Source organism: Lynx canadensis, chromosome D4 (genome assembly GCF_007474595.2).
Source record: "Lynx canadensis isolate LIC74 chromosome D4, mLynCan4.pri.v2, whole genome shotgun sequence".
In the NCBI taxonomy this organism is placed as follows: Eukaryota; Metazoa; Chordata; class Mammalia; order Carnivora; family Felidae; genus Lynx; species Lynx canadensis.
In genome coordinates, this window is record NC_044315.2 from 7819663 (window position 1) to 7842401 (window position 22739).

The 22739-nt window shown below is 40.5% G+C and overlaps 1 protein-coding gene across 1 annotated transcript in view; it reads left to right on the forward strand.

The window, feature by feature from the left end:
* The first annotated feature begins 291 nt into the window (after positions 1-291).
* Positions 292-22739, forward strand: part of RFX3 (regulatory factor X3) — a 295133-nt gene continuing 272685 nt past the window's right edge. Inside the window, exon 1 of the mRNA XM_030294372.1 lies at positions 292-495. The gene's annotated coding sequence lies outside the window, so the exon portion shown is untranslated. The remainder of the gene's footprint in view (positions 496-22739) is intronic.

A 22739-nucleotide genomic window follows, 5' to 3' on the forward strand; every position in this document is an offset into this window, starting at 1 on the left:
CCCTGAAGTCCCCCTCCCCTGCTGCCTCGTCCGCGCGTGCAGCGAGCGCACCTCCGAGAGGACTCTGGGGTGACCTCAGCCCCTGCCAAAGCTAAGCGCAGCTCTTCGGGGCCCTGGCTCGGAACCCCGCCTCGCACTCCTCCCTCCGCCCCTCCCAACAGCGGCCCGGGGTCGGGGCTGTCCGTCACGGTGCTGAGCCCGCCCCTTCCGGCGGCTCGCCGGGCCCGCCTCCTCCCCTCTTCCCTCCCCGCCCCTCCCCGTGCGAGTGTCTCCCTCTCCCTCTCGCTCCCTCTCTCTCTCTCCCTCTCTCTCTCTTTTGTGAGTTATAGCAACCGTTGCCTTGTGAATCAAGCGCCATAGTCACCGTAGTCCTGGCGACTGTTACCCATCAACAACAACTACTCCTCTCCTCCTCCTCCTCCTCTTCCTCCTCCTCCTCCCCACCACCACCATCTCCATCACCCACCAACAACACCACAATAATCCACAGCCAAGGTGAATATTCTTCGGTCTGTACATGTGTGTGGGAGCGTGTGGCTGCGTGTGGACGCGTGTGTCCGTGCGCGCGTGTGTGTGTGTGTGTGTCCGTGTGCGCGAGCCGAGTGTGGCTGTGCGGGGGTCTCACTCCTGACACCGGGGGCTGCCGCTGCGGCGCCGCCGCCGAGGGGCTCGGCGCCCCGGCGTGTTTACAATGGACCGAGCGCGCGGCGGCTGGCTCGGGGGTGTGGGCGCCGCGCCGCCCCGGCCCTCGGCGGCCGCGCGTCAGGGATGGAGCGGGAGCGCCGGGGGCTGCGGAGCCGGGCGGGAGCGGGAGCCCCGGGTCCCCGGCGCGGACGGCGGAGCTCTCCCCTAGGTCCGGCTCGGAGCAGGAGGGTCAGGTGAAGCGAGGAGGCTGGCCGGCTTTCTTTCTCTCGTTTTTTCCTCCTTTCCCCCGAGCTGCTCGTTTCCTGCTGGTCGCAAAACCGAAATAGGCGGCAGCGTGCCGGGGGGACCCCAGAGCTGGTGGTTTGTTGTTGTTGTTGTTGTTGTTGTTGTTCACTTGTGGGGCCTGGTTTACGGGTTTCGTTGTTTTTACCCTCGTACGACGGTGAACTTTTCCCACCGCCCCTTCCCTCCGTTCGTCGCCCCTCTTTGCCTTGTGCTAAAATGGGCTGCTCTCCTTTGGCCATCATCAGCTGCACGGTTTCTTGTTTCTTGTTTCTTTTCTTTTAAAACTGTGTTTTCTTTGTGCTGCAAACAGTCTTAATATCCATTCAGCACTCTTCCCCCCCCCCCCCCCCCCGCTTCTCCTCCTATCCGCCCCCCCCCCCCCCGACCCTTTGCACACACATTGAAACCAGGGGCCTCTTCGCTGGACTCTTTGCTGCCCTGGAAAAGAGATTTTTAAAACAAGTCTCTCCCCGCTCTCTTTCTTTTTTGGTGTGTGTGTGTGTGTGTGTGCGCGTGTGTGTGCGTGTGCGCGCGCGCTTGTGATTTAAACCAGATGCAGGGCATCTGTGATACTTGGGTTAGTAGTTATTGACAGTGCTTTATCCTTCCTGTGGGGGTGGGAGGGGTGGTCGTGAGGCTCCATTCCACTTTGATGCAACTCCCTCCCCGCAGTGGAGAGTGCTGACAGTTTTCATTGTGGTTAGGAGACTTGGGGTGTGATAAATAGGGACAGGACCAAAGGAAGCCTTGTGAGAACTCAGCTTACGGTGTTATTTGTGACAGTTGTAGCACTTTAAAGAGTTTTTCTTTTCTTTTCTTTTTTTTTTTTACCCCTTCTTCATCTTCTCTGTTCCTTTTCCTTTGAGAGTTGAAATTGAAGTCAAGTTGTTCATAAAGAATGTATGAAGCTTCTCAACTTGAAACGTGTGTATCTTTCACTCTCTTTGTGGTTGTTAACATCTAGGCATGTGTGTACTTAACATACTCTTTTTTGTTTACTCTTGGTTTTCTTTGGACAGTGACTTGGAACCTGCTGACGAGAGACAACTTTTTCCTTTTTAAGTCTTTCTTCTAAAAAAAAATCTATCTTTTCCCCCTCTGTGGCTTTGAATACTTACTAATCCTCAAGTAGTAGGCTCTTGGTTAGAGGGAGCCCAGTGTTACAGATCCTGTAAATTTGCTCATTTTTCAGCCTCACGTTTAATTGGGAGGTTATTGGGTAAAGGGTTTCATAATGAACGTGGGCTAAAACAGATACGACGTATAATGTACTGTTCTGTTTGCACATATTGAACTTTCTAATTTGGAATTTTAAAATAACGTGTTTAAACAGTCTTCTTTCTCACAGCAAATGCATATTGATTTACCTAACAGAGCAGCCTGTGAATAATGTGACAGTGTTAATTATTCTTGAGATTGTCAATGACCAGGTTGGGTAATTGTAACGCCATTAAGGCTAATATTTTGTAAAGTGGGAGTTGGGGTTAAAAAAAAAAAAAGAAACAAACTTCTCTTTCAATTCATTTCCTTGTGAACAAGTCTTTCTCAGAGCGCTCCAATCTCTTTATATTTATTCCCCAACCTGGGTTCCATGCAAATTTCTAATACTAATTTGTTTTTGTTTTTGTTTTCTGTTCAGATGAGTGTCAAATGGCTGAACACTTTTGGGTGGTGAAGCTCCTGGGTCCCATAAACTCTCTCCAAAGTTAATAGGAGTTTTGCTGTCTTGAGACAGTTTCAGACTTTATGTCATTTACATAATAGGTTTTCAGCCAAGTTGATTATATGCTATAATATTATGGTTTAATATTTTTATTTGCAATGTCCAAGAACTTGTTCGAGGCATTTCACTTGTCACAGCTGTCTCAAGTTTTCTCTAATTGAGATTTTCTATTTACAAGTTGATTTGAGAGCAGAACTTAAATTGAATTCTATTACCCGCTTTTAAAAGCACTTAGGTGGTATAGAAGTTGCTGTTAGAGATGCTTTGAGCTCAAGTATGTCAGCATTATTCATATGGATTGAGTAAATTGTCGCCAGAAGTACTAACATAGGGATAAATTTTAAAAGTTTAACACAAGGATGAATACTTAGCATTTAGTTTCTTCTCTCTGTGCTGGTTTTCCTTGGAAGTACTATAGTACGTATTGGCATTCTCCTATGTTCTCAGTTTTTAGACTAAAATCTGTGAAAGTGACCATGCTATAAAACTAAAAGTGTTAAAATAGGTCTTAATTGTAACTTGTTTCCAGTAGCTAAATATCTGTGATCCATTGTGCGTCATAATGCCTCTCTACATCTTTTTGATTGTTTTGCCTATAAGTTGCATTAAATGGTGTGGGCATATTTATGTAGTACATTTACACGCATAATATCCTAAGCTAAAATGCACTTGTAAAGTGCATCATTCCACAGTATTTTCATTATATGAGCTAGTTATGCCCAATTTAAAAAATAATACATTGTTTCTCTAGTATTCGGGTAGTCTTGTACTCAGGGACTCACAGGGTTTATAATTTATTCATTTAACATCCTTTAACACTAAACAGGTATTTTTTACCCTAAACAAGTTCAATATGGTAGACTTTTTCCCATTAAAAAATTAACAGAAAATGAATGAACTATTAGTCAAGATAGATTCAATGTATTTAAATGATGATATGTTACTTTCGGTAACATGTTTTATTCTTGAGGAAGTTGATGTGAGTGATTTTCTCTAAGCTTACAACTGAAGAAATTGGTAGATGGAATGTGTGTGTGTGTGTGTGTGTGTGTGTGTGTATGTTTAAAAGGGGGTATATATAGCATCGTGTGTGAGAAGAGTTAAATTTTTTTTTTTTCCTGACTGGGCTTATAGGAATGTTACTTTGTTCTTGGCATCTTTAGTGAGACTATGTTACAAGAAACAACAATAACCAAAGAAGTAAGCTTTTAAATTGTGAAGAGTCTTCAAGGAAGTGAACCTTTAAATTATAAAGAGCCTGCTGGTTGGTTGTTTTTATACTGAACATTGGGCAAAAATCCTCCACTTCCAGTTACTTAAAAACAACAACAACAAAAACAACAACAACAACAACCCCCCCCCTCCAACTTAGTTTCCCTAATGAAATCATTTGCTTTTAACTGTTTGGTATAGATTCCCAGTGGCCGTGGCAGAACATTTGAAGTTCCTCTCTGTTCACAGGTGCATAGTGTTCCCATATTTTAGAAATCCAAGATTAAGTGGATTTGACTAAATCCAGCTTGTTAGGGACAGATGGCTGCTTTAAACAGGTGTCATTTTCATTTCTAGCGCATTGTGTTGGGACTTGTAGAGGTTCACAAAGGGCTATCTGAAGCAGGTGGCATCCTTTGCTTTGTCCTTAGTGAAATATACTTTCGGAGTTAATTATTTTCCTAGGAAGTTTTTTTTTAAGTAAAAGTTTTGAACTATTCAAGTTAAGATTCATAATTTAATTAAAATGACTTTTATTTCTGATTATCATTCTATTTTCACACTGTATAAGTTGTAAATCCTTTCACAAAACAACTTAAAAATTCTTAAAAGTAATCGTATATTCACTTTGAATCCAGAAAAAAGTACTCTGGAACATTTTACACTGTCAGTCAAGTTTATCTGAAACGAAAAGCCAAAGCAGATTTAAATAAAGTGAAATTTGGTTAACATGACAACTTTTGTGATGTCATATTTAAAGAATTTTTTTTGACAGCGTTATTTTAATGAGTGATAAATGTTGGAAACCAGTATTTTGTTTGTTCATTATTTTACATCTTTTTAATTGAAAACATTTTCCTGACCTCCTCCAGTTGTTTCTATAACATTTTTAAGTGGTCTTTTTAAATGCAAATTGTTTTTAAGCATTAATGTTTAAAAATATGTACCAGAGTAAATAAAAGGGTATCAACCTATTGATTTCTAAGGTTCATTTTTACTTTGATTCTATCCCTTTTTTTTGTGGTAATTTTATACATCTTATAACAGATGCACCAGGGGGTGCTATGCTGTTTGCAGCAATGAGATTATCATCACCACAAATGTGAACTGATTAGAACTTTTATTTAAAGAAAAAAATTTTAATTATATATGCATTCAAGCATATAATAGCCTTATTTCTATGGAGCTTAAATTTAATATACTATGTTAATTGGCAATTTTGTATCAGAGCCTCTTTCTGTTTGGCTAGGATAATATATATTAGCACAACATAAAATATCAAGACTGATCTGTTTGGCATAGTTTGAATGTCGGCATTAGTCCTTTAGGTACGGACATTGGTCCTGTTCCTACGCAGGTGTATCTGTCTCTGTCTCAAAAATTTCAGTTAAATTGACAATCACACTGTTTGGGCAGTATGGCTCTGGGCTCTGTAGATTTGGTATTGTTGGCACACATCAACGTATTGTGTGTGTGTGTTTGTGTATATATATATATATATTTTTTTTTTATGGTTATGTATTTTTGAGAGAGACAGAACATGAGTGAGGGAGGGGCAGAGAGAGAGGGAGACACAGAATCTGAAGCAGGCTCCAGGCTCTGAGCTTTCAGCACAGGGCCCGACAACGGGTCTCAAACCCATGAACTGTGAGATCATGACCTGAGCCGAAGTCGGACGCTTAACTGACTGAGCCACCTAGGCACCCCTACATATTGTATATTCTTAAAACATTTTTGTATGGCATAATTAATGCTATGCTTTTATTGTATGATTTTTAAAAAAACTACCTCAAACATGTGAGTGGTAGTAATAGTTGTCGGACTAATTGAATCAAGAACAGTAATAATATTAAAATTGTCTGGAGAATTCAGCCTCCACTTGATGCTCTTGGAGTAGTCTTGTTTGAAAATTTAATTTGGCTTTATTATCTAAGAACTTTTAGATTTTCTGACTTGCCCTGTGCCGTATGCTTCTAAATTAGAAGTGGTTGGGTATTGTTTTCTCTGCGTTTAGCGTGAGGTTTTTTTTTTTTTTTTTAATGTTGCATATTTATATTTGAGAGAGATAGAGACAGAGTGTGAGCTGGGGAGGGGCAGAGAGAGGGGGAGACACAGAATCGGAAGCAGGCTCCAGGCTCTGAGCTGTCAGGACGGAGCCCGATGCAGGGCTTGAACTCACGAACCACGGGATCATGACCTGAGCCGGAGTCAGACACTTCACTGACTGAGCCACCCAGATGCCCCTAGTGTAGCGAGAATTTTTAAGGGGAACTATAGAATCCGATCTTTGGGCCCTTCTAGCATCATTGACTTTCCTCTGTCAGCAGTATATACTCCAAAAGACAAACATTGAGACAGGGGTAGCCAGCGTCTTTCTCAAGTAAGCTTAGAAAGGTCTATCATATAAGCTTTTCTGTTCAGATAATAGATGTATGGGTTGATCTATACTATTATCCCATATTTAACTGCAATCAGCAAAATGTGATATGTTTCAGAGTACCTTTATAAGAGATAGTAAGTACTTCATGTGTTGGAATGTCAAAGAACCAGAAACATCAAGAGAGAATAACTGATTGATGGTGTACCCGAGAGCAGGGAAGGGGCAGAGAGAGAGGGGGGGAGAGAGAATCCCAAGCAGCGCTGTCAGCAGGGAGCTGGGGCTTGAACCCAGGAACAGTGAGATCATGACCTGAGCGAATGAACCACCCAGGTGCCCTGAGAGCAACTGTTTTTAAATACTAGTTTTGTTAAAATAGGTTAGGCATTTTTCTTTTACAGTGTGGTTTTACGGTTTACCAGTTAGTTTCTGCCACTAAGATTTTTTTTTTAATGTTTATTTATTTTTGAGAGAGAGAGACAGAGTGTGAGCGGGGGTGGGGCAGAGAGAGGGGAAGACACAGAATCTGAAGCAGGTTCCAGGCTCTGAGCTGTCAGCACAGAGCCCCGTGGGGCTTCAGCTCACCAGCCATGAGGTCATGACCTGAGCTGCTTACCCGACTGAACCACCCAGGCGCCCCAAGATTTTTAAAGTATATTTATGACGTTTTAAAACCTTTATTTTTGAAGTTTTATTTTTCATATCAAAGTATAGGATGCACTTAATGAAAGCAAATCAGTTAAAAAATTGAAATATATTTAGAGTATCAAATTGGTATGTATTTTGTTCTTTAAATAAATTGATGGGATAAGTAAATTGGTTAAGAACACAGGCTTTGGGGTCAGATTTCAGATGATCTTATTAGCTGTGAGGCCTTGGGCAAGTTATTGAGCTTAACTTGCCTCAGTTTTCTCATCTGAAAAACAGGAACCACCTTACCGGCCTTATGGGGTTTTGTGGAGATTAAAGACAATTCTTGTAAGATGCTTTGCTCAGTATTTGATACAGAATACATGATCAATATGCGTTGATTCTTACTATTAGAGAATACTGAGAAGATGCCCGTTCAAATCTTTTTCCCACCTAAGAATTCTTTTAATATGTTCCTGATCACTTCAGTGGCCCCTAAGTGTTGAGAGATTTTGCCCTCATTAAATAATTATTCTCTCCTCCCCTACTTTTAAAAATAAAGACAAAAATCGATCACAGGTTTGGATTACTTTTTGATAACCAGTCTTGCTATTACACTGAATTAATAGGATGTTAGCCCAAAGTTGTATTTTAGTTCAACTCTGCAGCCTTACAACAATGGAATTCTTTTACTACATTTTTAAAAATGTTTTTACTTTATTTTTTGAGAGAGAGCATGTGCAAGTGGGGGATGGGTGGGGGGGGTGGTAGGACAGAGGATCCTAATCTTGCTCTGTGCTCACAGCAGTGAGCCTGATGCCGGGCTCGAACACACTAACCGTGTGAGATCATGACCTGAGCTGAAGTCGGACGCTTGAACGACAGAGCCACCCAGGTGCCCCTTCCTACATTTGGACAACTCTCCTGGTCCAGAGATCTCAGACTGAGAACTAATAATGCAGCATTTCATATACTCTTAGGATTCCCATTGTCCATTTCATTGCCCAATTTATATTTTCTTTTGCACACGTTATACATGAGTTCATTTGGGAACATTTTGTACTGTATTTATAGACTTTGTATAAAATGTTGTCATTAATATATAATGGCAATAAATAGCTGTATAAAGATGAGTTCATCAAAGAATTATTCTACAGTTTCATAATGCACTGCTTGGAATTGTTCTCTAAGGGTAGAGAAATGTGTGAGGTCACCATTTGTGGACCTATAGCAATAAGTAATTTTGGAATAATTTGCCAGCCCTAATCTCGAGCTATAAAGCAACCTTGGAATGTTATGCAGTAAAACGTAATGTGAAATTAGAGAGGAAAAAATGTCATTTTGGCTCCCTTTCTTTGGCGATTAGAGATGTTTAAAGAAACATTTTAGTTGGCTACTATCTCTGAAGTTGCTATTTAGTAATTTGCTACGTGTCTTTTTTTCTAAGCATTTTGACTGAGAATGATTTTTTCGTTTCGTTTTAGAGTGATCTAGACAGTCCTGATCTTTCTTGAACTGGAAATGTGAGTTATACATCCCAGTTAAAGTTTACTCAGTACTGCGCCTCCTTTTTTTTTTCCTGAAGCCTTTTTATAAATAGTGGGTTTTTGCCTGCCTCCCTTGTCTCACCTGTTCTCACTCTCCCCATTCCTGTTAAGTGTTTAATTATATGACTCCCTTTCCATTCTTTTTTATAGATAATTAGGCTAACATGTATAAAGTAAGCAGACTCTCAGCTCAGCCATCTCCTCTGCCTCTTTTCTTCCAGTGAATTTCGCACACATTTTAGAAGGAACTTAAGGGGAAAAGCTAGGAAACGTGACTTAGGTGGCAAGGTTATACCGACATTATTTTCTTACGAGTTCTATCTGTCTGACTGCCCTCTTGAACAAATGCATCTCCTTGTTGCACTAATGATGTAGCCTGAGCATGATTTTGCTCCGGGAGGCTCCCTTCCTCGTCTTGGCTATGCCCTGGCCTCTGGCTAAGCACTTTAGTTTAAATGTCTAGTCCAGCCCCAAAAGATTATGTTTGCACATCACATATGTCTGTCCATTGCTGACTCTTAATCCCTGGAAACTTCTTTCTCACGACTCTTAAGAGACGCCGTAATGCCCTTTCAGTACCGCTTGCCTTTGCTTTGCCCAGTCGGGACTACCAGAGGATGTTGATGCTTCCTGTTGAGGCAAAAATGGGTAAGGGCTAATCGGAGCTGAGCCCAGGAAAACTAAGAGCGAGGCAGCTAGCCTGGAAGTAAAGGTGTACTAGCTGGTGATGGGAGACATTGCTGAGAAGGAATGTGGAAGGAGAAAGAAGAGAGGGCGATGGGGCTGGGAAGCCCTCAAAAGTGCCAGCCGAAGGAAGATAAAGAGGAGAAAGCAAGGTCTGTTCTGGTACTCAGGTTGCCACTAAGTGCCAGACCTAAGGCTAGTCACGTAAACCCTCTGGGTCTCAGTTTCTCCATCTGTAAAATGAAGCAGTAGGCCTATGTGATCTCTCTAGCCCTCTGAGCAGTAGTCGGTGCTTCCGTGGCGAGATTGGCACCAAAGGGAAATGTTACCAATAACAGAGAGCCGGGAATTGATACTTCCTTTCCCGATGGACTGAAAGGCTTGCCTGTGCTTGCCCATTCTTTCTTTTGGTGAGAACAGCAGAGAAAGCAAATCCGGAGTCTGGGTCTAGCACGACGGCCACACCGCTGACCCAGCCTCAGAAGGTCCCACCATTTCGGTGGCCCCCGTGGGGAGCGGTGGCCAAGTGCCCTGGTTTCCTCACCCACATAGGAATTAGCTGAGTCTCACAGCCCGAGCTCCTGCCGAGCCGGCTCCTCTGTGTGTGTGTGTGTGCCAGACAAGAGTCTGACAGTTGGGGCTCCTGCCTGTTGCTCACCAATGAAATATTTAAAACAGGACATAATTTCCCAAGTCTGTGGACAGGCAGCTCGACGGAGGGAGAGAAAGGGACGGAGGATAATGTGAGCTGTCCCATCAAAAGAAATAAAAATTTAGATTTCTGTTTATCTCATTTTTCAGCATTTGTTCCCCAGTTATTATAGCCTTGACTTTTTCTTCTCTTCATGCTATTCAGCTGCTTTTGAAAAGAACTGAAGTCCTGTCAAGGAGTCTGGGCGAGTGCCTTTGGATTACTTTGGGGCCCTGCTCAGGGGGGGGCCTTCCCCACTCATGCTCATATTCTTTTCTGTCTTTTCCATTGGTGATCCCTACTGCTCCCCCTCCCCGCCCCGAATGTTGTTTATGTTTACATAACCATTTTTTAAAAATTCAGGTTTGATGGCAGGAAAAATATTGTGTCTTTTGGTCAAGAAGTGTGCATTTTCATAACATTTTACTTTAATGGTAACGTGGCGACCAGACTCAAGATTGTAGAGCATTGCAGAGTGTGGAAGGAAGCGTTCTTTGCATGAGTTCAAGATAAGTCTTACGCTCTGCTGGATGTCCCCTCTTTTACCAATCTGATAAGCATATGAGAGATTAAAAGATTGTAATTGTTGTTGCTTTTGAGACTACTTTTGAATGATCATTTTTATTGATTTATAGAAACCTAGTTAAGAGTGTGCACTGCATCCAGATTGCAGCGGTTTTTAATATTTTGTAATTTCAAATGTAATAACTATCATTCTTCTTAAAAATTTTTTTTAATGGTTATTTATTTTTGAGAGAGACAGAGTGTGAGCAGGGGAGGGGCAGAGAGAGAGGCAGACACAGAATCGGAAGCAGGCTCCAGGCTCCCAGCTGTCAACATAGAGCCCGACGCAGGGCTCGAACTCATGAGCCGTGAGATCACGACCTGAGCTGAAGTCAGATGCTCAACTGACTGAGCCACCCAGGCGCCCCTAACTATCATTCTTAAACATGTATCTGACCCTGTTTTGTCTCGGTCAGCATAGTTTGTTTTAATATGCAAAACCATTTTAGAAAGTCCTTGCTTGTCACCAAGGTTTCTCTCTTCCTTGCTTTATTTGTGAGGAGGTAGATGAGGGAGAATACTGGAGAGAGGCAGGAAGAAGAGATACATTTACAAATCATATCCTGTTTGCATTGTTAAACACCTGTGCATTGCGTACTCTGTGCGGTTATTTTTCCTGGACTGCCAACCTTTGGTGGGGGTAGGGTGGGAATTGGAGGCATGGGCAGGGGCAGCCAGAGGTGGCCCAGCTGATCCAGTGTTTCTTCCCAGTTCTCTTTCCTTTTCTGCTGTAGTATTGTGCAGACTATATGTGCTTTTGTGAGGATAGGTGTCTTATTTATGTTTGTCGGTGATCCTTTCCTCCTAAAGGCTGACCGTATCTATCTATGTCTATCCCTTAGTACGTTGGTGGATATGCAGTGATATCCTTCTACGGAGCCTGTATTGTGATTTGGTTGTGCACAGCTTTTTAGAAAGGTGGGAATAAAAGAAAGGAGTATTGAGAAAATCTAGTCTGTGTGGCAGATAATGGAAATGATGCCTTACATCTTACCTCTCTACATTTTGCTTTGGGTAGATTGTTTCCTGAAAGTATTTTTTGCAGTAGAACCTCGGTTTTTCCCCTTGTGCCTATTTAGGCTGACATTTTAAAGAACCAAAGAGTATAATCTGTCACATCAGGCTTTCGCCGATTGGCATCTGATTATATCTGGTGACGGTCTTGGAGATGAGTTTTAATGAAGTGTCAGTGTAAAGGTCATTAATAAAAAACACACAAAGAGATACTATATTAGTGATCTTAATACCACCTTTATCATTTTAAATGTACAATGTGTATTTTGACGAGCCACAGTGAAAACCCACTACACAGACACCACGTAAAGTTAGATTCTTTGTTTTATGTCAGGATCGTATCGCATGGTTCTGAAGAATGTTTTAAAACATTTTGTGTATAAAGTTACTTTATGTTTGTGGGGTGTACCTACGTTAAGAAAAATGAAATTTGGCTTATATGTTGTGTTTTGTCCATATATGTGTTTGTGTGTAGACCTTTAGAAAGTCATTTTTATTTATGTTTTGTTTGGAATTTTGGAACTTGTATCAGTAGGACTATTGCCCACTAGCTTTTGCGTTGCACACATCTTGTAATGGTATTGGAACCACTCCACTGCTGTTTTCTCGAAGCAAGGAATATTGGGGGAAATATTTAACTTAAGTTCTTTGAATGACCATTGTTTGATTTGGGAAACAACTTTTTATAGTGCCTCACATTATGTGATGGTTTGTAGAGACTACCTTTAGTTAACAAAGGCCATGAATGCCAAAGTTGAATTAATTATAGTTAGAGACAAAAATTGTAATTCATTCCAATTATAGCAGATTAAGATATTATGTGGCTGGATCAACATTTGATCTGTTCCTTTATTTTTAGAAGTCTGCTGAGTTTTGAAATTTAAAACCTTTTAAATAATGTTGAATGAGTAGAGCTCTATAATAGATGTGGATTTCTATTTCGGCATAGGTTTGAGAGCCATATGGCTTGGAAGTGAGGTAGAATTTTGTTTCTGAAATTGGAAGGGGATGCATTTTAATATTTTGATTGCATGAGACCTGCTTGGGCATTTATTAGTTTTGCTAGAAACACAGGTGACACAGACCGGAGATGTTGATCGGAGTATATGTGAGAGAGGGTCATCGTAGCGATCCTGAAACTTCACTCACCTCTAGTCCTGCTGCCCTTGATCAACTTTGCAGTAAAAGCTTCTTTTTTGGAGAATATAGCTTTCTCTATTCTACTATATTTTTGTTAATTCACATTGCTGTCTGGAATTTCCCAATCCCACAGCACAGTCTTGTGTGACGCATTATACATGAGCTTTGGAAGTTCCAGTTTACATTTTGGTTTACAGACCTTAGAAAGAATGCCAAGAGATGACACCCAATGCCCAGAACAACACCTTGATCTGAAGGAATGGGGTAAGAATGAGGGTAAATCGGGGCAGGATCATATAATTGGAAAAGGTAGAGTATGAACTAAATGATTAGTATGGTGTAGAGAAAAAGAAGGGTCATTTTAAGGGCTGTGTAAACCCCGTCTGCCATATTCAACGTATCTAACAATATTACCACCACTGCTGTTAACATTATTTCTGATATTTGATTCAAAAACATGCTAGGAGGGGCCTCAGAGAATTGGGTACGTTTGTCTGTAAGCTTGTAGTTCTCCACTGTTGCCCTTTAGCTTGATTTTTGGGTGAGGAATTGAGTTTATATCAATTTGTATTTAGGGCCAATACTATTTTGGTTAATTTAGGAATCCTGAAGACTCAGATTTCCATTGGGTTTTAGGGAGCATTTTTAAAAAATTTTTTTTAACGTTTATTTATTTTTGAGACAGAGAGAGACAGAGCATGAATGGGGGAGGGTCAGAGAGAGAGAGGGAGACACAGAATCTGAAACAGGCTCCAGGCTTTGAGCGGTTAGCACAGAGCCCGACGCGGGGCTCAAACTCATGGACCGCGCCATCATGACCTGAGCCGAAGTCGGACGCTTAACCGACTGAGCCACCCAGGCGCCCCTTAGGGAGCATTTTGAAAGAAGAGAGAGAAATAAAGTATTAGACCAAAATGACATATTCCCAGCTATGTGAACATATTTTTTAATGTTTGAAATTGTGGAAGTCTACAAAGATGACAAGAGCTGATATTTGGGAATCTTGAAGCACAAAAAAGGAAAGAAGAAGTTACTGAAAATGCCGTTAGATGAAATTAGTGGAGACTTTTAGAAGAGAGATTAAGATAAAGTGGATAAATCAAAGTATGAATGGTGACATAATTGGCTGGAGGAACAGTCATTGTTTTTGCCTTACTGTGATTTTAACTAATAGGAGACGCTGGTACTTTGTTGACAATATAATATTTTGATGAAAATATTTATCGTAAGTCTGTGGGACCTTTGTTACTGCTTGGGGTTGTACTTTTACTTCATGTTGTATATAGAAAAGCATGAAGTTGAGATGTGTCCATTTCCTCATAATTATTTTATTATTATGAAGTTATATGTGAAACATCCAAAATGAATATATTCAGCTGGGATTTCATTAGCATATCTGATATCTAAAGCACTTTCCATTTGGGAAGCCAATAGGTAGTGGAAAACTGTACACCATAAATGTATATATAATTAAAACTTTCTTATTTTGGGATTTTTAGAACATACTGAAGTAGAGAGAAAAGCATAATGAACCCCCTGTGCTCATCACACATATTTAATGATTAGTACTGTCTATTATTCTTAAAGCTATACCATTTGAAATATTTGTTTATTGAAATAAACTTGAACCCCTCTTTATTCTGTGTTTCTCTGAAAAAAATTAAATTTGTTAACCAAGACTCATTGTAGGCTTGAAAAGATGCTTACATTATGTTGAAGACAAAATATTTAAGAGTGATTGATCTTCATCAATCTTCCTGTTATTTTTTTCTCAGCACAGCATTTCTAAATCAGGAAGTTTGTTCTCAGTTATTTGTCAGGTGTTTTGCTTAGTAATTCCAGGCTCTCCTACTTGAAATTTGACCTGTCGTTATAAAGGCGGCAAGCCCAAGGACAGCAGCTCATGTTTGCAGGACACAGGAAGACAGCTGTGTGAGACACACCCCTCAGAGGTGCAACGGTGTTTGTCTTTTGTACATCACTCTTTTGACTTGTGTGTAGGGAGATTGGATGAACTGTGACAAGCCACTTTGTAAGTTGCCAAGAGAAGAGACCAACCACTAAGATACTCCCTTCAGAGTTAGCTGCTCGGTTGTGGGACGTAATGGCCTATCTGTAAAGAGAGAGCCATCCATTGGTGACAGTGGATGTCCTGATAACTTAGGACATCAGTCACAGCAGGTTAATGTTGACTGAAGTCAGGTGTGAAAGAAGCATATTTTCCAATGCTAGAGTCTATAGCCAAAAAAAAAAAAAATCCATTATTCATGTTGGAAATTATTCTGTAATGAGCAGACTAATATGTATAACAAACAATGATTAATGGCATTTTAATAAACAGCACAAAATGTAGACCTAAATCTCGTTACTTGAAAGCAGAGTTTTCTTGTTGTTTAATTAGATGAATAAGGCACGAAGGAGTAAATTCATTACATTAAATAACGCCTGCATTTTTTGGTTATGTAACTTTAATTGCTAAACTTCTCTCTGATCCAGAAGGTTCCATAGAAATGTATATGACTTCATAAAATATTTTGGCAGTCTTTTAAAATATTTCTACTACGGGGTTATTGCTAGCCAGACAGAGTGGTAAAGTGATACACTAATTAAACGATCTGATCCCATAGCTAAAATACCATTTCTTTTCTCCAAGGGTTGTAGTTAATTCCTTCTGCCATTAGGAAATATCTAAGTTATAGGTCCTAGTAACATCTAAATGATCAGATTCTCACATATTTAAGCTTTCCAAAAGCAGATAGAAGATGTGACGTATACAAGAGAATGCCACTATAAAGCTTAATTAGCCAGTGTTTGAACAAAACATAAATGTAACCCTGCAAAACAAAAGATGATGGAATACGTGTTAATTTCATTAATATTTATAGAGGATTTTATTATGAACTTAATGCAACATCAGTGTAAACATTATTTGTAATAATGTTTTCTGTGATTTTTATTATTTTACATTCAATACAATGTCAATAAAAGCACTGGTAATTTAATTCTAGTGTTGAAAGGTTAAAAAAAATTGACTCCCGTTCCATTTATGTCCCATGACGTCATTTAGAAACAAGCCATTTCCAATGTGAAAAGTGTAATCTTGGTCCGCTTACTCCGCATGGGAATAACTCCCCATTAGCAGACAACTTAATATTCTAATTTGGAAGAACACCAAAGAAGAGCTTCGTTCAGGAATTGGTATTTCAGAACCCGACCCTGTTTTTGTGGAGCCGCTAGGCCTTTGGGTCTGGAGCTGGAACCTCAGACCCCCTAGGAGAAGTGCCTTCGTCCCTCAGGGGCTCACCTGCAGCCTCTCTACCTGTTTCTGTTTAACTGCTCTACTGTCTTCCTCTTCAGCCCCCTTCCTTCGTCTGTCTCTGCACAGCTGACCCAGAGGGGCATCCAGGCTGCTCCGGGAGAGATTAAAGAGGTGACAAAGTCTGTCGCTGGAGTTACACATGCTTCCAAATGGCACAAATATGTGGGATTCCAGTGGAGACATAATTAGGATGTTTTATTTTAGAATCCGAACTTTTAAGCTGGAACAGATTTTGGAGATTATTTAGGCCAATCCCCTCCTCTGCCCACCCCCCACCCCCCTTATTTTATTTTTTTTTCTAGAAAAAGCATTAAAGTTTTATAATTGTGTAAGGTTTGAGTAAATGTCTTAATTTTTTATTATTTCCAGCTGTAGGTTTTGGCATACTGGCCATTCCTTAATTGCTTTGTTTTAGAACGACATAGAAATAAAATTTTTCAATATTTTCCCAAATCACAAGTAGGCTGTATATTAAGGGGAAATATATTTGCTAGATTTTTTTTTTTTAAAGGAATGTTATATTTTTATCCCTATCGTTGTATTTCTCCTTGCTGGTTGCTGCATGTTAGTGACCTGTGTCATAATGAATGTATTCGTGTAAATAATTCTCCCACTGGGCACGCACCTCTTTACTGTTTTGAGGGTAAGGGTGATTTTAATCATTCTAAAGATTGTTGTAAAAATCCGGTGGATTATTAATTTTAAAAACTGAAACAGTGTTTCCTGTAGGTCATTCTTCCAGGACAGAAGTAAAATGCTGGCCGCTGATGTCGGTAGTACAAGCTGAGACTTGCCCAGGCTGGGCGTTAAAGGTGTTGCAGCGCTCAGAGAGCCGGCGGAATGAGCCAGGGGCCTGCCCGGTGTTCCATAGCAACCAGAGGCAGCCCCAGCAGCCATGCTATTGTATGACTTCTTGTTTTCTTAATCTGGATTTTTGGAAGGATATGCTGTTTACTGATTAATAGTAGGAGACTGGTAGGAATAAGTAATTACCAAGATTTTGTCGTTCGTGTGTGTGTGTGTTATGTAAGTACATCTATGAGGTCACACTTAGTTTTGGTATCCTGTTTTGTGAGAAAGGTGCCCAATTTGAGCACCAACCCTATTGGTTTTTTGAAACAACCCATCGAAGACAGACCAAGAAAATAGCAAACAAATGAACTTTCTAGCAGTAATCTGATGCTCTTCCCAGCCTCATTTGTGGTACCAGAGCTGAGAGGATACATTTATATAAAACAGGAGTAGGTTTCCTATAGGGGAAAACCATTTGTCATTTGCTCTTAACAAGGTAAGTCCCCATGGACAGACCTTTCTTGTAAAACTGTTCCCTTTGGATTTATCTTCACCTTCAATAAAAACGGAGGTGCGATAAACAAAGGAATGATGAAATATTAGTTAGCTCTTGCAGTTTTGCCTAGAAGTTCCTCATTCTCTGTCTTGAGGAGTTTTTAAAAATCTAATGCTGTTGTTTCATCTGAATGGAGAGACTGAGAATACAGTGCATTAAACTGAATTTTCTTTCTGTTAAATGAAGAAAAGGGTTTGTTTGTTTGTTTTGTTTGTTTTTTGGGAGGGGCTGGGTGAGATTCAAATCATTTCCTTTTAGAGTTAACTATATTCCTGATCTGCCAGTGAACCTACTGGCTGGAACGAAAAATACAAGTATTAAGAGTGTAATTCATATTAAGAGAGAGAGCCCTAGCTAGATCCTGGGAAGTCTTCAACTGAGATTTGAATACAGAGATTGAGTTACTGTAGTAACTAAATACTAGGCTGCTGTATTTGTTGGATGTAAAGAGGAAGAATCTGAAACATGGAATATATTCTTAGTATCTTATGAAATTACAATCTGGTTAAAATTTTACTTAAAGTGTTTCTAAATATGGATTAATAAAATCCTCTAAAAAGAAGGTACTTTGGATGTTTTCAGATAGCCCAGAGTTTTAGGCTTCTTCAGCATCTTTTAGGGTTCCTCATTGCCTCCTCATCAAAATCATGTAAGATATGTATTGAGTGCTGTGAAACTACCACAGTGCTACGAGGAGAAGCTTACAGTCTAGTGTACATTTTCAAGTTTGTATTTCACCACCTGCCCTGTAGATTCTCTTTTCTGGTCAGCCTGGAGTACGGTGGTGTGTGATTGGGTAAGAGCCTGACTTCAGAATGAACAGTCCTGGGTTTGAATTTCAGCTCTGCTACTGATTATTAGTTTACCCTTAGGCAGATTACTTGAACTCTGTGAAATAGGGCTAATATAATCGACCTTAAAAGATCGTTTCAAAGATCACATCGCAGGACACAGGCAAACAGCACTGTGTCTGACATTTCAGTGCTGAGTCCATGGCGATTGCTGTTACTCCCCTAGGGTCACTTGAATTCTGCCCTGTCCTTTCTCTTCTCCACAGTTCTCATGCTTTAGTGTACTTAGGATATGTTTCCCACCCTAGTTAAATTCATCTTTCCTAAATTAGAGTGGTTCCTAACTTGATGAGTGCACTTCTGATGAAGGTCTTACCAACCCTGGCACTGATTGGGAATTGTGATTTAGATTTTTGTAAACATTGGATCTTTCCAAATTGTTTATAAGCTTCCTGAGGGCAGAAGACGGCACAATGGTTTCTTTAACTCAGCACAAAACCCAATGTCCTTTCCTAGTAGAAGTAATCGATGAGTAATTACTAAATCTCAGATTATCTTCATCTCTAATCACATTATAGAAAACAGATTTAATGGGGCGCCTGGGTGGCTCAGTCGGTTAAATGGCAGACTCGTGATTTCCGCTCAGGTCATGATCTCACAGTTTCTTGAGTTTGAGTTCTGCATCTGTGCTGACGGTGTGGGAGCCTGCTTGGGATTTTCCCTCTCTCTCTTCCCCTTTCCCGCTTGCACTCTGTCTCCCTCAAAACTAATAAATAAACTAAAAAAAAACAAAACAAAACATTTAACCATTTTATGATTTTGTCTAACCTTGATTTTATAATGACCATTAGAGCAATGCAGTTTTTTATTCCAAATGGATTTACTTTGTAGTATTTTTTTAAAAAGTGTCTTTATTTTGAAAGAGAAAGAGGGGCAGAGGGTGGGGGAGGGGGGGAGAATCCCAAACAGGCTTCGCACGGTCAGCCTGGAGCATCTGCCGATGCCGGGCTCGGTCTCCCAAACAACAAGTTCATGAACTGAAATCAAGAGTTGGACGCCCAACCGACTGAGCCCCCCAGGCACCTTTGTTTACTTTGTATTTTTAAAAACTGGACTTAATGTCATAAATTCATGAATTTTGTATATTCATATACAGCATCATATGGTAGTTTTGGGCTGGCCTTAGGTTTGTTTTCCTCTCACCGTTTCAAATGACATTTTGTGAAGTAACTCTGTAGGTATACATGAATTTCATATCTGTATGTGTGTGTGTGTGTGCATGTACATACCTATGTATGGGTGTGTGCATGAAATTTTAGGCTTGCCTGGGATTTTCCTTAGTGTCTAATAAGACTAATTTCTTAGTTTCAAAAGTTGGTAAGTGACTTGTTAGGATCCAGTACCTTTCTCCTATTTTCTGGTTGTGGCAGGGTATGGGAATTCCTAATGCTGCTTGTTATGGGAGAAATGTGGGGGGCATTGTGAGAACTTTGCTTTGGGGGGGGCTGCTTCGAATACCCCAAACTCTTGAGTTTCACCTTTTGCTACCGATTGTCCCTGTTCCTTTTGGGATGTCAAAAGTGCAGAGACAGGACACGAGTTCCGAGCTTACCCCAAGGCAGCTGGTGGCATCAGCATAGAATTATTACGGTGGTTAGGTCTCTGTTTGCGTTTGATATTCCACTGAGGGTGGCACTGTTGTAAGGTACGGTTATTTGCTTTGATGTCTGCTGCAGAGACTTTCCCCTGGAAAAGCTTTGTTTTTAAATATGAACTGTCATCTATAGGTCCCTCCAGCTCAGCTCTCCTCTTAACCTGTGTGTTTTCATTGACTACCGTCTCGAGTTGATGAGACCCTCTTTTTAGACTCCAGGGGCTCCGTTCAGTTTTAGAATCCGTTCCGGTGGACAAGCTCATTTTCAGTTTGTGTATTCATCCACTTATTTCTTGACCAAATATTGGCACCTACCGTGTGGAGGAGACAGCAGTGCACAAAACTGGTCGGGTCCCCGCCCTTGGGGGGCTTGCATTCACAGAACTGGGGATGGGGGGTTGGCAACATGAATGAGTTTTATAATAGACGGTTGCAGATGCTCTGGAGAAACAGAAAGAAAGGAAGAGGGGTCATAGGATGGGTGATGAGGGGTTGCAGTTTCAAATAGGAATTAGGAAGACCTGATAGAGAAGGTGACATTTGAGTAAAATCCGACAGAAGTAGATCTTGTGTATGTCTTCAAGTGTGGCTTTATAGGTTTATAATATTGACACCCTAATTGACGCTAGCCTGTCTTCTATCCTGAAGAGTCCTAGTTGCTTATGTTTGCCTTTACACGGTCCTTTTCTTTCTGCCTTTCCCTTTTTTGCCTTTTATTATTTTACATGCTTTGCCCTGAATATATAGCCTTTTTACTTATACATTACTTTGAGATATATTTGACTGAACCTTGTTTTCTAGAAGGAAACAAGCAGAGTAAGAGACTCTTTCAAAAACCACTTGAGTTTGGTTTAGTTTTTCTCTTGCGGAGGGAGCGGATATTAAAACGTTCAGGCCCACCCTCCCTGCTTCCAAGTGGGAGCCTTCTGAAACGCTCGTAACAAAACGTGTCCTAAAAATTCGGAAAGAATCGATACGTGAAACATTAAAAAAAGAAAAAAATCACAATTAATGGGCAAATGGAAATTAGAATTAGCTAGATGGCAGTTTGTTGGTTACACTCTCAGTTTGCCTGTGTGGGTGATTTAAACCGAGAGAGAATCTGCGGATGACGGCTTCTGGGATCAAATGCTCTTCAGTGTCCCAGATGTGAAACCACAATGTCACGTCTGTGTGGCAGCGTGTTCTGCCATTATCTAGTCACCTTTAATCATGGATTTATGAATTGCATTTATTTGTAAAATTTGGTATATGCAGAAAGACATAAATGAGAGGTTATTTAGATAAATAAAAGTTACTAATGGAATCAAGTTGTCTAGAACTCTGTTATTTTGACAAATAGATTGTCATACTGATATTTTTAGAATGAGATTTTCAGTGTACTGATGTCAAAATCGTATTTTCCATTTCAGTTCAGTGTCACATATTCAGCATTATGTGCCTGTCATCCATTAGGAAATGTACAGTTTGACAGTATTTGAGGCTATTGTAGCTGTATTGGAATACTTCAAAAATGGTACAAAATATATAATATAATATAATACAGTATAGTATAGTATGAGGTATTTTTAACATTTTTAAGTTAAGGAAGCAGGAACTGCTGTGGAATATTAAACAAACAAACAAAAACTACCTTTCTCTGTTTGAACGTCTATAATTATATGCATAATATTTATTTCTAATCCTACTTTCCATCCTTAAAGGCTGGTTAAATGATCATACTTGCAGATATACCCAGGTGTTCGGGTCTGAGGGAGTCCAATGTGCCCACATTTTAGCAACCTGTAGGCCAGCGTTTCTTGAACTTGAGCTCCTGGTATATCTGCCATTAAAAATATAAATAAATAAAAAGTTGAAGAGGCTAAATTTAGTATTATCACTTGTCTGTACTGCCACCATGTTTACGAAAACATGTAGGAGCTCTGAAAGATTTTGAAGAGCAGGTCTACCGTCTTACCCACTGCACCCCCCGCCCCCCAACTTTTTATGTTGGCAAAATGTAAACCTATGTAAAAATAGAATAGTTTGATGAACTAATGAAATGAATTCCCATTATCCATTACCCTGCTTTAATAGTTAACAGTTCCTGGTGAATCTTGTCTCAACTGTACCTACCTCTTCACTCCCCCCTACCCCGTCATTTTCCCTTACTGACCTCTTCACTCCCCCCTACCCCGTCAGTTTCCCTTACCTACCTCTTCATTCCCCCCACCCCGTCACTGTTTCCCTTACTTACCTCTTCACTCCCCCCTACCCCGTCAGTTTCCCTTACTGACCTCTTCACTCCCCCTACCCTGTCAGTTTCCCTTACCTACCTCTTCACTCCCCCCTACCCCGTCACTGTTCCCCTTACTTGCGTCTTCACTCCCCCTGACCCTGTCACTGTTTCCCTCACTTGTTACCTGTGGAAAGAGAACCAGTGTGGAAAGAGACTGATGCTTAGTGCTCAGATTACCAGTCTCTTCCTCTGCTCTGCCATGTTGTGTCACCCCCGCCTGCCCCCTGTCCCGTGGATGGAGGGATGGAGGGATGCACAAATAATCACAAAGAGAATAAAGGGCACTTTCTAGACAAATGTCACTTAAAATTCTAAAAAGTGACCTTTCATATTTATGGTCTCAGATTTTGAGTTGGAATTAAATCTAAAGCTTCCAATTTAGTACAGGCTCCACAAAGACACTTTGCTAGTGTTCTGTTTTTTTTTTTAATTAATTAATTGATTTAATTTTTTTATATGAAATTTATTGTCAAATTGGTTTCCATACAACGCCCAGTGCTCATCCCAAAAGGTGCCCTCCTCAATACCCATCACCCACCCTCCCCTCCCTCCCACCCCCCATCAACCCTCAGTTTGTTCTCAGTTTTTAAGAGTCTCTTATGCTTTGGCTCTCTCCCACTCTAACCTCTTTTTTTTTTCCTTCCCCTCCCCCATGGGTTTCTGTTAAGTTTCTCAGGATCCACATAAGAGTGAAAACATATGGTATCTGTCTTTCTCTGTATGGCTAATTTCACTTAGCATCACACTCTCCAGTTCCATCCACGTTGCTACAAAAGGCCATATTTCATTCTTTCTCATTGCCACATAGTACTCCATTGTGTATATAAACCACAATTT